The following is a 17116-nucleotide window of genomic DNA, read 5'->3' on the forward strand; positions in this document are numbered from 1 at the left end:
GCCACCCACAGCGGTTAGTGTAATTTCTTTTGTCTAATAGGAGTATTTGGGTTAAGGGGCTTTCTATTTAAAAGCAACAAAATAATCTTATTGGTTTTAAAATATTTTAAACATGTTTTTTCAAAATACTAACTGATTTTATTTAGGTTTCAATTTAAACAATTGAAATATTATTCAAGTTTCAATTTGAAGAATTAAAATCTGATCTTATCAATAGGTTATCTTGTCTTAAAAACTGAATTACTCAAATCTGGAATTCTTTTGTTTAAAAAAAAAAAAAAAAAAAAAAAATCCAAACTCACATTTCATTGCACCAGAATGAAATTGAAAACATCAATCAAAAAAATCTGATCTTATCTAAAACACTATCTTGTCTTAAAAACTCAAGCACTCAAATTTTAATTTTTAATCTAAAAAAAAAAAAAAAAAAATCAAACTCACAATATGCTGAACTTCAGCTATTACTGTTTTATTTTATTTTAATTCTGTTACTGTTCGCCCAATATGCTGAACTTCAGCCAATCTAAAATGGTTCAGAACTTGAATTACTCAAATTTTAAATTTTAATCTACTTGGAAAATCCAAAGGGAATTAATTTTTTTTTTTTTTTTTTTGAGAAGACAAATTAACCGAATAACTACGTTTGTATCCTTTTCCACTGCCAAAAATAAGATAAAATATATCTACTACTATTACTAGCTAGGTAATAAGTAGTATAATTAAATTTTCAATTAAATTTAAACATATAAAAATATAAATGCATTGAATTTAATTATCTTTATAAAAAAAATTGTCTTTGAAAAATATAATACTATTATTTGTGCTTTATTGATTAATAAAACCATATGTTTGTTCCCATAATTTGTTTTTAAAAAAATCATATATTTAAATTTATTTGGAAAAATTGTCTTATTTTTTGGGTAATTTGATAATTGAGGGGAGGTGGGGGTGGGGTGGGGTGGGGTGAGGCCATTTAAACATTAAATATTCTATTTGAAAATATTAAAGACGTAACTAAGTAAATAATTGTGGGGGCTAGTTAGTCACTAAAAATTATTAAAGTCAAGTTAATTGGGCTTGTGGTCCATCCGAGGATGCAAATCTGTCCGAGGAGGCCCATATCAGGTTGTAGGGGTAACCAAACAAAAGGAAGAGTGAATATCACGAAAGGTGAGTTCAGTATTCGTCCGAGGACAAAATCCTTCTCGGTAATATGAATCCGAGGATGAACAGAACGCCACCTTGTTACAAACGTACTTCGGAGCTACGTTACCACTAAAGGTGGAATAAGGGACCAAGGGTAAGAAAGAGAAGGCAAACAAATATCTATAACAACAGCTGCCTCCGCATTAATTGCCTCTCAACCAACTCTCTGGCCGCATTAATGTGGAGGTGATGCCTGAACAGTGATGAAGCAGCCTTACAGCTACTAGTAGGAGGTTCCAGAATGTGTTAGATGGGACAGAAAGAAACCCCCTGAACCCAACCTACACGTGTGTGGTGAAGATGATATGAAGAGGGCAGTATATAACATGAAAGGAAAGCATGTAGAAAAGGGATCGGAATATAAAAAAAGACACAAAGAACACTCAGGAAAAAAGCTTAGAAACCAAAGAACTGTACTTGTTTCAAAGAAAAACTAATTGTTATATCGGTGCTAATCCATCTATAAATGTGAGGTTGAATCGTTTTACTTTTAAAAGTTAATCTAGTTCTTGAACACCCACGCTCTATAAATTTTATTGTTTGGGCCTTTAACGTACGAACCCAGTATCAGTTTGGGATCGTTACAAATTGAGTCCTTACAATAATAGTATAATATATATTAGTATTTAGTTAGAAAAAATGAGTTTTTTTTTTTTTTTTTTTTGGAGGTACTCACAGGTTGCACAATTCAACACTGTTGGACTTACCGTCTTAAAAATTTTATACTAGCATTTATTAATGAAAAATTTGAGAAATACTATGTTCATCATATTTTCATAACAAATTTTATATGACAAGTTATTTCGGGTTGTTATTGGTGGGGGTATAAAAGTAATTTCAATTGTAGGTTTAAATTAGAACCAATAACAACTAACTACCTATGATTTATTGTGAAAATGATATGAACATAGTCAAGTAGCATCTCTATGAAAAATTTACCACAAACACGTTGCCTTGTGAGGGAAAAAAATCATGGATATAGTTGCTGATTTTCATTACAAGTAAACCCTAAAAAAAAAAAAAAAAAAAATTGTTGGACAATGAGTTAACATAACACAAAAAGATTTTATGATTAGTCAATTTTTATCTCGAACTACAACCTTACTCAATATATTTTTATTATAGGTGAATTTCAATAAATCTACCATTGGATTACATCTTCTCTTTATTTCCTCAATGCTTGCAAAATTTATAGAAAGTTAAAGATCTATAGCTGTATCATCAATAAATTATTTAAATTACAAGTTTTTGTAATTTAAAATTATGCATAAAATATAAGCTTATAGATCATATAGTAAATAATATTCGATTGACACAAAATTTGACATGTGTATATATTAAGAGCACAAAAAATATACAATTCAACGTTAGATTTTCAAAATACGTAGTAATGTTTATTTTATTGAGTAATGTTATATAATCTTAGGCTATAACCAATTTTATATCTAAACTTTATCCATATATATTATAAATAAATAAATGAAAAAGAGAGAGAGAGAAGGAGATGCTTACTGGATCCAATACATTTCTACTTTACTAGCAATCTATTCAAGAGAATCCAGTAAAAGTAAAACTAAAAAAAAAAAAAAAAAAATACAAACAAACAAACACATTATTTAGACAACTATAAGATTATTGTAAATCTAAGTTAGCCAAAATAATTAAAAATTTGTGAATTTATTTAACCAATACTTTGGTATTCTTAGTTTTATTATTTGTAGCAATTTATGTTTACAAAACGAATATTATACACGGGTAATAGAGAAAAAAACCTAAAAATAATTTCAAAATGAAACTATAATGTACATCTGGTTGGAAGTTTATGTGCATTTTCTTTGATTTAAATCCTTGAGAAGTAGTTCCAAGCTTAGCTCCTTACCAAAATTAGGTACAATTTTTTTTTAAAGGAATGCTATTAATACCTTATTTTAATCTTCACAAAACATTATTCAATGGATACACTTCAAATTTGTTAGCCCCAGCTCTGATTCGACACAAAATTGAATATTGGTGATCAAGCATATACTAAATGTATGGCAATTTAACGCCCTCCAATATTAAACAACCCTATCTCAAACTAATTAAGTTCAATTTGGCCAAAAATGAATATTTGTGACCAAGCATGCGCTATGCACTCAGCCCCCTAGCATTCTTAAAACCCAAAAATGAATATTGTAATGTTGTATGCGCAGCCACCTAAGTCTCATCTTGACAATTCAACTCCTCCTCCTGTCTTGACCCAAACCAAGCATAAAATATTAAAAGTCATGTTAACGGGCGCTTTTAAGGCAATTGTTAATAAACTATTTTAAAATCATTTTGACACATTTTTTATAGGAAATATAAAAAGTTGTCAAAAAAAAATTTCTTATAATTTTCTCATTAAATATTTCTAAAAATAGTTTTGAAAAAAATTAACTTAAGGTTAATTTGCGTTAACTTTTAGACCTATCTGACTTTTAATAGTTTTTTGTAGTAACTACAAAAAACTTGATTTTTAGCCGTGGTTGTAACCACTATTAAAACTATTAAAAATTGCTGCTAAAAGTCAAATAGGTCTATACTAGTGGTTTTCTAAACCGCTACTACAAAATGTTTATACCAACGGTCATGTAGCTGCTGCTAAAGAATTTAAAACCACTAGTACACACAGCCCTTCCTTTTGTAATTAATTTTTTGTACCAATGGTTACGTAACTGTTGCACTAGATTATTTAGTAGCAATTCATAGAACTGCTGCTAGAGAATTAAAAAACCACTAGTACAAAGGGCTGTTCCTTTTAGAATTAATTATACCAGTGGTTATGTAATTGTTGCTATAGATTCTTTAGTAACAGTTCTATAAACCGCTGCTAAACAAAATTAAAAATGTTAGTATACCCTTCCCTTATTTCTAGTATAAATTATTTTTAACACGGTTTTGTGAATTGGTAATTGCTACTTGATATTCTTTAACAACAGTTTTATAAAATGCTGCTATAAAATAAAATAAAAACCACTAGTTCTCCCATTCTTACACTCTGTTATAAATTAGTTATTACAGAAAAAATACAACCGCAACTATAGGGTTCGTATAGGAGCGGTTGTAAAAACCTCTATCAAAGATATAAACATGATTGAATATTACAAAAAATTTTTTTTATTAAATTTTTCCTGAAAATTAGTAATTTAACATGTTTGGAATGTTATTAAAATCCATAATTACAAAAACCAAAGTGATAAAATAATTGCAAAAAGGTAATTCTAGGGACACGATTTTTAACGACCCAAGAATGACATTGGGCTCGCATGTAAAGGGCCCGAACAATATAATTTATAGACGGTGGGCTTGAAAGGCTGGACCTTGGTCGCCGGACAGCGGTCTGGTCATGATTTTTATGGAAGCTCATACGAAGGTAGGTTTGGCCTGAATAGTTAAGCCTTACATCGATGTAGCTTGGAGGGTTTTAGTCCTCGGACTTCGCTGAGGAGCATCATATCCTTCCCATTCTCCCTGTTTGTAGGATTTTTCTCCTCCTTCTTCGGGGGGTCCCCCTCCCCCTTGGCTTTCTTTTCCTTTTATACTAGTGTTTACTTCCCATTTAGTGTCCACGTGTAAGTTTTGCTTTTTGAGATACAGACTCGTCCTATCAATCCATACATCCGAGTGGTTGGGGGTGGTTGGGAAATGTTAAATAGCATGGTCTGGAATATGGGCCTGTCAGATGCAGGGCTCCATACTGCGGTGTTGACAGCTTTCTCCCTTGTCCTGCCCCTGGAATTTTTTTTTAAAATAACAATAAATATTAAACAATTTAGTTAATTGTCATATTTCAAAACAATTTTGAAAAATAACATCTCGAGTATCTAAAACTCGAGTTCCAGATGGAACTCGAGTTTTTAAGTCTCGATTTGGAGAAAAAAAATTGCGCTGAAAATCGAGTTTTAGAGACTCGATTTTCATAAATTGCAAAAAACGCCGCTATAGGTCTATAAAACGTCACTATAGGGCTTAAAAACGCCACTATAGGACTCCTTAAGCCTGTACTTATAAAAAAAATTTTTTTTGCAGGAAAACGTCGCTATAGGGTTTTAAAACGTCACTGTAAGTCTTAAAAACGCCACTATAGGTTAAATTTTTTTTGCATGAAACTCGAGTTTTAAAGACTGGAGATATAAAGCGAGTCTTTAAGACTCGAGTTCTAATATGGATCTCGAGTTTCAAAAACTCGAGATGTTAGTTTTCTAAATTGTTTGAAAACGTGCCTAACTAACTAATTTGAATGGTTGAAGGAAGCTGATTTGCACAATACCTCCCTGCCCCTGTACTGAGTTTGTCATTTTCTTCAGGTGTTTTGTGAGGTGTTGAGCGTGAGATCGTCCTCGGCCGCATTCTTGGGCCTTTTTGGAGCTTTCATCATACGTCCTCGGCAATAGGGCTCCTCAGTCTGGGCTTTGGGCCCTGAATGTAAAGTGGGCTAGGATCTCAAATTTCCCGACCCCACAGTTAATAATATTGATCCAAATGAAGAAATAAAGCCTTACAATTCAAAGTTTGAAATCCCAAATAGCCAAATAAAAGTATAAACGTTTACCAAAAATAAAATAAAAATAAAATAAAATAAAAGTATAAACAATATTGTTTGGTACTTAAGATAAGACAAGGATAAAATAATTGTAGACAATCTACAATAAAGACTAAGACTATAAATAGTCCCTTTGAAGCACACCAAAAGTCACTCTAACAACGAAGCTTGGTCTCCTTTTATATTTCAATGTATTGTCTTAGTTTCTTGGAATACAATAAACCATATATTTGTGTTTGTGAAACTATATAGGCAAATCTTAGAGAATATAACAAATGGCTCTTGGAAAAAACATTTTATTGCTCCAAACTGAATTGTTGAGAGTAAATTTGTGTGAGATGATAATGATCATAGTCCACGAATTGTTGTTAAGTGTGCCAAATAGTTGTTGTAGGGTCCCGATTTGAGGCCCAAGCCCAAAGTATATGGAATCTCGGTTCAATGAGCCCAATACAATAGATTTGAAATGAGTCGATCAAAGAATTAGGCCTTAATGATTTGAACAACGGCTAATACAGATCTAAATGATAATCAGGTACAGACAGGATGTATTGATATCAAAAGACTTTCAGTCTGAGAATATTGTAATTATATGTATTGATCACGGTTGAATACAGAAACAATTTGGATTATTACAGTGTTCTCTCCCTCCTTCTTTCTCTTTTCTTTTTTTCTCCTTTTGTTATGAAGAGTTTCCCACCTTATATATCCTCCTTTGGATCATCTTCACCATCCACTTGTTGAATATCCGAACCCTTATTACTTGAGTACTTGTCTCATTAGACACCTTCTCTGGTTTTGTGTAAGTTGTGGTAGCCGAGGTACTACTGTCTAGAGGTCTTTTCCACATAAATGTAGCCAGAAAAGTAGCTGCAGTGTATTTAATGTGGTGGTGGCAGTTTTTCCTTAGATATTTTTAGGTTTCCTTCCTTCTCGTATGTACATGAAGCGTGTCTCTATCATTGGAGTTTCTTGGAGGATTACACTAACAGATGGAGTACATATTGTGAACTGTATTCATCATATCTGAGGAGTAGTTCTTCCTTGGACAACCTCTCATTTGTTCCCCATATTTGAGACTTTAATTGGGAATGTTTAACAACTACTCACTTCTCCTCGGACCTATAGATGTCCTCGAACAAGGCCCAAGGCCCAAAACCCAATATACTATTTCGGGCCCTTATCCCTACAGTTGTATTAGACTTCTAGAATTTTTCATTGTATTTTTTGGTGTCCCAAAAAGACTTTTTTTTTTTTTTTTTTTACAAAACATTTTAGTAATTAATCATGAAAAAAGAATAATTTTCACTAATATTTGAATAAATTAGTATATATTCATGAAATTTAAGAATCACATGCACATATTCAAAGTAAAAACTAAGTCTCAATTTAGTCATTACTCATTTTATCAAAAAAAAAAAAAAATGCTAAGTCTCAACAGATCATAAAATGCATAAAAAAATCTAATCAAATAACTAATTAAAATTAAAATTATTTTATTTTATCTATATGTTATATAATATTTATTTATTTAATAACAAATGCATAGTAGTTTAAAAATCATGATGTTTACCTAGGGAGTAATGGTTAAAAACCATACTCAGTTATTCTTTAGTCTTCACTCTCTTAGATTTGGAGGAAATAGCAAATTCTCTTGAAAATTGTAAAAAAAATATTGGAGATTAAGAAAATTGATGAAGTGAGAGAGAAAGAAAGAAGGGTTTAAAGACTCACCTGTGAGTTGGTGTTATGACTCCTTCTACAAAAGTTTCTCCAATCCGTAGGATTAGAACCCACCTTTTCAAGGTAAGTGTCCAAAATGATGACCAATGGGCTGAACACTTAATACCAATGGAAAACTATTATAACTAGTCGTTAACCTATGCGATGCACGAGATAGTTAAAAAAAATTTATACACATTCACCTTTATTGGTACAATCATTTGAAAACAATTCTAACTAATAACCAAATGTAAGAGACACATTGACTTACTATTTAAAGTAGACTTCTGAAGAATTTACACATATTGTGCAACTGAGCCTTAAAATTTAATTCCTGAACACCACAACTCCATAAAATTCATACTAATAATAATATTTTATGATTGCACAGACTATTTTTTTAGAGTGGTTGATCTCAACATTGGCGTACATTTAATCTTTCACTAAAAGCAAAGGGAAGTAGATCACGTGCATACATCTTTATGAGCAATTTTTTTTTTTCTTTTTTTTTTTCCCCAAAGAAATAAAAGGACTTTAAAGACATGTCCAATTTGTTAAAATGCAAGTGCTTCAAGCCATAGAACGATTTAATGAAAATTGCAACTCCATGAATTGAATTTGCAAATGGTATTAACTATTGGCTATTAATGCGATTATTAAGCCGTACCACATTGAACATGTTTCTCTATCAAAATATATAAACAAACTAACCTTACAAAAGCTGAACTTTATAAGCTAAAATCTATATCATGAGTTGTAGATCTTGAATGCTATACCGTGCATTTAGGGTTTCCTACATCTGGAGAGAGAGAGTTTGCAGAAACCAAAGAAAATCTCTCTATAGCTTAAGAAACACAATATACTAAAATCAAAGAGAAAATTTTTGGAAGACAAAATATTATAGATAATTTAAAAGAATTTTGGTTTAATTTTTGAACACCGCAACTCCATAAAATTCATACTAATAATAATATTTTATGATAGCGCAGTTAGAATTTTGGTTTAATTCTTGAACACTGAATTGGAAATTGATTATATGAGTATTCAATGGTGAACAAAGTACTATGTGTTAATTAATATATAAACAAAACTAACCTTACAAAAGCTGAACTTTATAACCTAAAATCTATACTGTGCGTTGTAGATCTTGAATGCTATAATGAATGCCAAATACATAAGAAGAATGAATTATATATATATATATATATATACATATAAAAATAAAAATAAAAAAAAATAAAAAATAAAAAATAAAGAGCCAAATGCATCTTACCTGCTCATCACTTGCTTGTTTGGTTGTTCCTTAGTACCTGCACTGTTGGCTTTGTCAGGTAAAACTATACTTTCTACGTAAGAATCAACAAAAGTTTATTGAAGAATGATAAATATTCATAATCATATCCAACTTATAATGAAAGCCAAATACATAAGAAGAACGAATTTTATATATATATATATATATATATATATATATAAATATATATATATATATATATATAAATAAAAATAAAAAAAATAAAAAATAAAGAGCCAAATGCATCTTACTTGCTCATCACTTGCTTGTTCGGTTGTTCCTTAGTACCTGCACTGTTGGCTTTGTCGGGTAAAACTATACTTTCTACATAAGAATCAACAAAAGTTTATTGATATCAGGAAATGTCAAGATCGTTAGAGAGCATGAGAGAAAATAAAATGTAGTCATTATATTTCTTAACTTGAGAGAGGGGTAAGGTTGCTAGGGTTTTGAGGAGTTATAATGTTTTTATTTTGAGAGTTTGTAGAAACCGTGGCTTTATATTTCTTAACTTGAGAGAGGGGTAAGGTTGCTAGGGTTTTGAGGAGTTATAATGTTTTTATTTTTATTTTTTATTTTTTAAATATTGTGATGACATGGAAATTTTTTTTTATTTTTTATTTTTTAAATATTGTGCTGACGTGGAAAATTGTGGTACCAGCAAAGGCTTCGGTTATATATATATATATATATATAGATTAAGTATAACGTAACTAATTTGATCAATTAAAATAGTTCATTACACCAACTAATTAATAAAAATTTAAAATACATAAGCTTATACATTACTTTTTTATTATAAATAATATATTTAGAATTAATCATTATGTTTTATAGATGAAAGATACTTAGTCATTCTCATTTGTACAACTTTTTTCCATTTTTGTATTTTTTTTAAAAAAAATTAGTGAGTATAGATTTCTTGTACTTGATCCCAAAACAGATTTGTTTTTTGCTTTGATGAATTCTAGCATGATTAGAGAAGCTCTGGACCATAAGTTTAAAGCTTTTGAGATTATCTTTTCAACAATCAACAATTGATCTTGTAATCCCATAACATCATTGCAAGACACAATATGTCAAAGTTTGAAGTTTTCAATTTTTGCGAAGCTAATTCCGTAACATCAATGAAGTGAGTTTTGGTTGGCAACTTCAAGGAATTCCAAACAGAATCTTGAAACCAAGCAGCTTGCGTAAAAAAGCAATACCACAATAGGTGAGAGGTGGATTCAACCTCGTCATTACATAGAACACAAGTCTAACTAGGAGAAATATTCTAATCTAATAGATTTGTTCAAATAGTTATGTTGTTAGTACAAGCTTAACAAACAAAATATAAACTTTTGAACCCCCCCCACCCCCCTCCAAAAAAAAAAAAATCATAATCTATTACTTGTCCAAACTAGAGAGTCTTGAGGTTTTTCTAACATTAATTCAAAGGGATAGACATGATTATTAAAAAAAAAAAAAAAAAAAAAAAAATCTTAAAACAGGGAGAAAATAGAATTAATGAGAAATTATTTCCCTCTTGGCGAATTGGAGGTTGAATCAATTAAATCAAATATTGTAGCTTCAGCAGGTAGAATCTAGGAAGTATGAATGCTTTATTAAGATGTCGTACCTATATCATATTAGGAAAAGGTTTCTCTCCAAAACTCTTCAAACTCTGCCAATATCTTTTTATTTGATTTGAGCTTTGAAAATCTAACTGTTAGATTGTATGTTCTTAATATATTCTCCATGCTTGTAAAATTCCAAAAAGATCAAAGATCAACAGCTATGTTATCAATCAAATATTTAAATTTTAAGTATTTGTGATTTAAAATTATGTATAGAAAATAAGTTTATTGATCGAATACTAAAAAAAATTAGATTTGAATGAAGTTTTACATGTCTATTAAGGACATAGAGAACATGAAATCCAATGGTTAGCTTTTCAAAATTCACATCCAATAAAAAGATATCAGCAAAGTTTGTAGGGCTTCTCTTTAAACTAGTCTGGAAGGAAACATTTTCCTTCATATTAGGTGTCATTCTAATGTCATACCTGCCGTATCATGTTATACTGCAAATGAAAATTTTAAGAATTCACTATGAGTATGATGATAGATAAATATTATTGTATGAATTTCATCATCAACTTTTATTCTATACTTTTTTAAGATATCAATTTTTTTTTTTTTTTTGGGCACATATCTAATATCAAACTAAACAACATTTATTTAATCATCATATTCTAAAAAATGATAAGTTCCCTTCAACGATATGTGTGTGTGTGTAATGTATCAGTATTATAACTCACTCCCCTAAAGGAAAATTACTAGTTCCACCCTTGTGTGTCATACTCATACCTGTGTCCATGCTTCCTAGGGTAGAATAGAACGTGGGGAGAATACTTTCTGACCATGAGAAAGTGGGAGCCAATTGTCTTCCTAAATATTGATTTCAGTAACTGTTCCAATCCACCACCATCTACACCTAGAGCTAATAGATCATGTCATGTTTGAACACTTATTACCTTGATCAGTGATTGACTACCACTAGATACAAATTGAAGTTCATTTCATGTTTGGACACTTATTACCTTGATCAGTTATTTACTAACACTAGACAAAAATCAATGTTCACCTACCACATGAGTTTCACTTATCAAAATTTGGGCCTAACCTTTAGGCCAATGTCAATGTTTGTAGTCTATTGTCAGTTAACTAAATTTGTTATATATATTAAATACATCTAGATCTCACCATGTTACACTTGGCCTCACTATGGTCGAAATTCATGGCAACAACTCAACAATAAGGACAATGGAGTTTGAATAGTGGAATTTTCCCACCTTCATATAATTATGTTATTATTTATTTTGTATAAGTAATTTTAATCAAAATAATAAAATTATCATACTATTATATTTTTATAATGGCCATCATAAATGGTTTTAATTTCAAAAAACCATAGTTGTACACTCATTTATTATTACCAAAATTGGTTATTCACTATTTAATTTTTTATAAGGTTAATTTAAAACAATATTTTGGAAAAATAATAATAAAAGGAGGTATAAAAAATAGATTTATATTACTCATATTATTAGGATTTTTTTTTAGTTTTTTATTTTTATTGTCAGGATTTTAGACTAATTGTTACGATTGTAGTTAATTCAAAGCTCAATTTTGTTCCATATGTTTTATAGTCTCGAGAGCTAAAATTATTTGCTTTTATCTACATTATCTATATAAAAAAGATAACTTATCTATTTCATGAATGGAAAGTGAAATTATATCATATTATATCATCACATCATATCATCACATCATATATATATATGTGTGTGTGTGTGTGTGTGTGTATAAGTTGGGATTAGAAGTCGTTGTTGCGCTAAGTGGCTACACCAAATTGTAGAATTTTTAAATTGGGCTTAAAACCGTGGTCGAGCCAAGTGGCTACATGCCTACACCAAATTACATAATTTGTTTTTTATAAAACATGAACTTAATTGTTATTATCCACTTTTCCTCTTACCCTTTAGCAATTTTTAGGATACACACAAAAACTTAATTAAAGATAAATAGATGATCCATTCACATATTTATCTTTAATTAAACTCTCATTTTTTTTAAAATTTTTTTTAAAAGCCAACTCCAATATTGTTTGTGTTGTGGAAAATCCATTCATCTTATGAATAGGAAATTAGAAGTGAGGCCTGATGAGGATAATTTTTTATCAATCAACATGGGATGCCAAACGATCCTTGCTTGGTTGTCGGCTTGTACCTATAGTCGATCCCAAGGGAGTTGTTGATCCCAAGGATCGTCGAGTTGGGTAAGATACCAATCCAACCCCATTCCCGACAGTCCAATGCCCTAGTGTTCCACATAGATTAGCGTGGGACCCACTCATATGTCCCTACATGTGGAAATAATTTGCACACCACGACCAAGAGGATCCCCAAGATCTTGGGATTCTTCTCTCTATTAGGAAATTCCCCTATATCAAGAGATTCAGGTCAGCCCTCCGCTACTATATAAACAGCAAACCCTAACCTTCTTGAGGTATGTGAATTCTCCCTAACTTTGGCACTCTTGAGTTCCTGGAGATTCTTCTATCACTGACTTAACCTTCGGAGGGTCTTTGGCCGGCACCCCACCAGTGCTCTCTGTTTGGTTCTTCTCTTTTGTTCTTCAAGTACACCCATTGGCGCGTGTGCGGATGATCAACTCAGTAATGATTTTTGTGCGTCATCAAGGCCAATATGTTGCAAACTGGGATCTATCCCTCCTCTTTTGTTAGTTATATATATATATATATACACCATTGTTATTCTTGACAAATCCTCCTAGTGTTGTGTGATATTGCTATACCATTACCAGTAAAATATTTTCTTTGTAGCAATATTATGTATTGTTGTCTTTTCTTTCTTTTTCTTTTTTATTTTTAGATTTAAAAAAAGAAAAAAGAAAAAAAAAGCCGCCTACTATGATGCTTTTGGGATGGAATACTTAGTGCACAATGCACTTATTAATGGCTTTGCTCATAGGGTTTGGATGCTTTGTTGGTAATTTTGGTTTGGATATGCCAATTAAGTAAATTATCCTTGATCTCCACCTCTTATCATCATCAGACAAAACCACTTCATTTTGATGTCTTATTATTTAGATTTGCATGTCTAACTCCATTGTCATTTTTTTTTGGGTACTGTTTATTTTTTTAATTAAAAACTAAAAAAACACATTATTTAATCCACATAGATTTCCTCATTTGTATACAATCCATGTGAATGATTTTTTCAGGGGTTTGCAATGGTGGAGTTTATACCATTTAGCAAAATTTTAAACATTTTAATATATATTAACTAAGTCATTTATATATTCTAGATGTAAGCATATTTATTGTACAATGACAAATGTGAAAGTGCAATCATTTTTAATAGTTGTTTGACACCCTATTAAGATTGTTGTGGCTTAAACATCTTCATAGTTTAAACCACTAGATAATAGTAGTAATACTATGGTTTGGGGGTATTTTTATCATTTAGTGATTGTAGGGATTTTTTTTTTTTTTGGGTTCATTTTAATCACTCCTAAGGTATTTTGGTAATTTTGAGGTCTTTTTTAGTTCTAGGGGTATTTTTGTCATTTTGAGTATTTAGGGTTATTTTGGTCATTAGGGTGTTAGTTTTCTACATTGGAGTAAAAAATAAAAAATAAAAAAAAAACAAAAAGGACTAAACCAAGTAATTTTGTATTTAGAAAACACCTATAGAAGCCAAAAAAATAAAGGGGGCAGTTGGGAAACCACTACCAAAAAAAAAAAAGAGTATATTGTAGTGGTTACAAAAAAATTGCTGCTACAAAAGGCTTATAGTAGCATTTGAAAATCCACTACAATAAACAAGTGTTACAAAAAAGACCACTGTTATAACTTATCTTTTTTGTAGTTATCTGATTGATTCAAATGAGAGTTCATTCAAAATAACTTTTAGTATGACAGGAGGAGAAAAATGGTAAATACATTTAACCTACTAATCATTCGAAACAACTTGCAAGCTAATATATATGTGTTTCCATAGATTAGATAGATAAAAACTTATACTTTATCCAATGCCTAAATTATATCATCTAAATATGATTTATTTGAGGAAACCAAACTAGAGCCATATTAAAAAAGGTAATTTCAAAACTACTTGCAAATATATTAGAATGGGAAGTAATATAAACTATTACTCATTAGTCTAATATGTACATAGCTTAGTCTAATATACGTCTGATATTTTTCTTACTAGAAAATATATTAGCATTGTCATTTAAAAATAAATAAAAAGTACTCAAAAATGATTTAGGTGGAATCAAGTATAAATGCACCACTAAAAATAAATAAATTCTCAAACTTTTAATTTGATCGAATAAAGAAGTTGTAGTGCCAAAACATATATAGATTAAGTGAAACAACCTTATCATTCCACACATGCCAGGAAGCCTACAAAATTGAACAAGCCGATCTCATAGACCCACATACAAAAAACCACAACTACAACTTTGAGCAATAATATCAATTGCTTATCAAATAAGAGAAAAGCCCAATCAAATTTTATGGCCAAACAAATGTCTATACAAGTTGTACTCATCAAACCAACACAGCTGGAGTTAACAATCATCATCATCGTTACCCAAGGTAGAAGAATAGAACTAAAATGGAAGTAAGGCAGAACTTTGCAAAGTAGTGGTTTGCAAAGTTGTTTTGCCTCTTCTTGATGGTGGGGTGGGAGATTTGGGTCCACACCAGCACTAGCATGCACCACAATAGCCCAACCACCCATATTCTAATAAATCTAAATCTCTCTTGCTCTCTCTCTATGTGAATCTCTCTCCTTGAGGCTTTGCTTTGAAGTTGTTTTCACTGACTACGAGACACTGTATTGACTTGGTGAATTAAATAGGCAAATGCAGACGCCAACTAATTTTAGTGTTGGATTTTAATTCTAATTTGGAATACAGCTCTATATATTTGTGCTCATCTATGATTCTCTATGCCTACTTATTGCGGACTCCTTTTGGGTATATGTGATTTGTGAATTACTTGACATAAACTATTTTATAATAATTTGTTTAAGTTATAAGTTGTAATTATTTTCATTCATTCCCCTCATATTTTTACTTACTAATAATCATTTATCATTAATTTTTTTTTAAAAAAATTATAAAATAGAGTAATATATTGCTTTAATATTACCATGACAAATGCAACAAATTTTCCAATCTATTGTCTTCGGCTAGATATGTAATTTTGTTATTGATAAGATTGTACTTGCCAAACTACTATTTTTTATGTTATTCTCCAATTTCCAGACTTGTTATAAAAATATAATAAAATAAGAAAGAAAAAGAAAAAGATTAAAGTAACCATTGCAGAAATTCGTAGTGGAGAAGAAAATAAAAGAGAAGATAGAAAAACATGAAAGTTTATGTGGTTTGGGTTTTGTGGCCTACATCCATGGGATAAGAGGGGTACAATAGAAAAAAAATGAATTTAAATTGCATATTGATTATCTCAAACCCACGATTTTCTATACCAATCAATCTCATGTTTCTCTTGAAATCAATGTCTTGATTTGCTCTTCAAAAACATGGAAAGTGAATTATACTTTCCAACACTCTTCCTCAAGCTGTGCACTAATCTCTAATGAAATGCAAAACTTGTAGAAATTGAATCCAAAGCTTGATATGTCTCCCAAATTTTCATACTTCCTTTATGTTTTTTTAGTACAAGAAATCAAAAGACAAAATTGAATCTTGGTATGAAAATTTAGGTGCTAATGGCATATGAAAATAATGCCATTAATATATATATATATATATATATATATGTGGGGGCCGGTCAGTCACTAAAGTTGTTAAAGTCAAGTTAATTGGGCCTGTGGCCCATCTGAGGAGGCAAACCTGCCCGAGGAGGCCCATATCAGATTAAAGGGGTAACCAAACGAAGGGAAGAGGGAATATCATGAAAAGGGAGTTCAGTATTCGTCCGAGGACAAAACCCTTCTTGGCAATACGAATCCGAGGACGATCAGGACGCCATCTGGTTACAAACATACCTCGGAGCTACGTCACCACTCAAGGTGGGATAAGGGGCCAAAGGTGGGAGAGAGAGAAGGCAAACAAATATCTACGGTAACAGCTGCCTCCGCATTAATTGCCTCTCAACCAACTCTTTGGCCGCATTAATGTGGAAGTGATGTCTGAACAGTGATGAAGCAGCCTTACAGCTACTAGAAAGAGGTTCTAGAAGGTGTTAGATGGGACAGAAAGAGATCCCCTGAACCCAACCTACACGTGTGTGGTGACGATGGAATAAAGAGGGCGGTATATAACAGGAAAGGAGGGCATGCAGAAGGGAGGCGGAACATAAAAAAGAAAACAAAGAGAACACTTAGGAAGAGAGCTTGAAAACCACAAAACTATATTTGATCCAAAGAAAAACAGATTATTATATCGGCTCTAATCCATCTATAAACGTGAGGTTGAATCTTTTTATTTTTAGAGAAGTTAATCTAGTTCTTGAACACCCACGCTCTACAAATTATATTGTTTGGGCCTTTTAACGTAGGAACCCAATATCATTTTGGGGCCGTTACGGATTGAGTCCTTACAATTGGCGCTGTCTGTGGGAAGAGCTTGTATTAACTTAAGAGACTTCCGGTGCAACGTTTACGATGGAGGAAGCAGGTCCACATCATTACGTGGCGGGACCGCATTAGGAGGATGCCAACCCGCACCAGGCAGAGTCAAGGGGCTCCCAGCATGGTGATCCCCATAGGAGTCCCGAACGGAGAG

Source organism: Quercus robur, chromosome 10 (genome assembly GCF_932294415.1).
Source record: "Quercus robur chromosome 10, dhQueRobu3.1, whole genome shotgun sequence".
In the NCBI taxonomy this organism is placed as follows: domain Eukaryota; kingdom Viridiplantae; phylum Streptophyta; class Magnoliopsida; order Fagales; family Fagaceae; genus Quercus; species Quercus robur.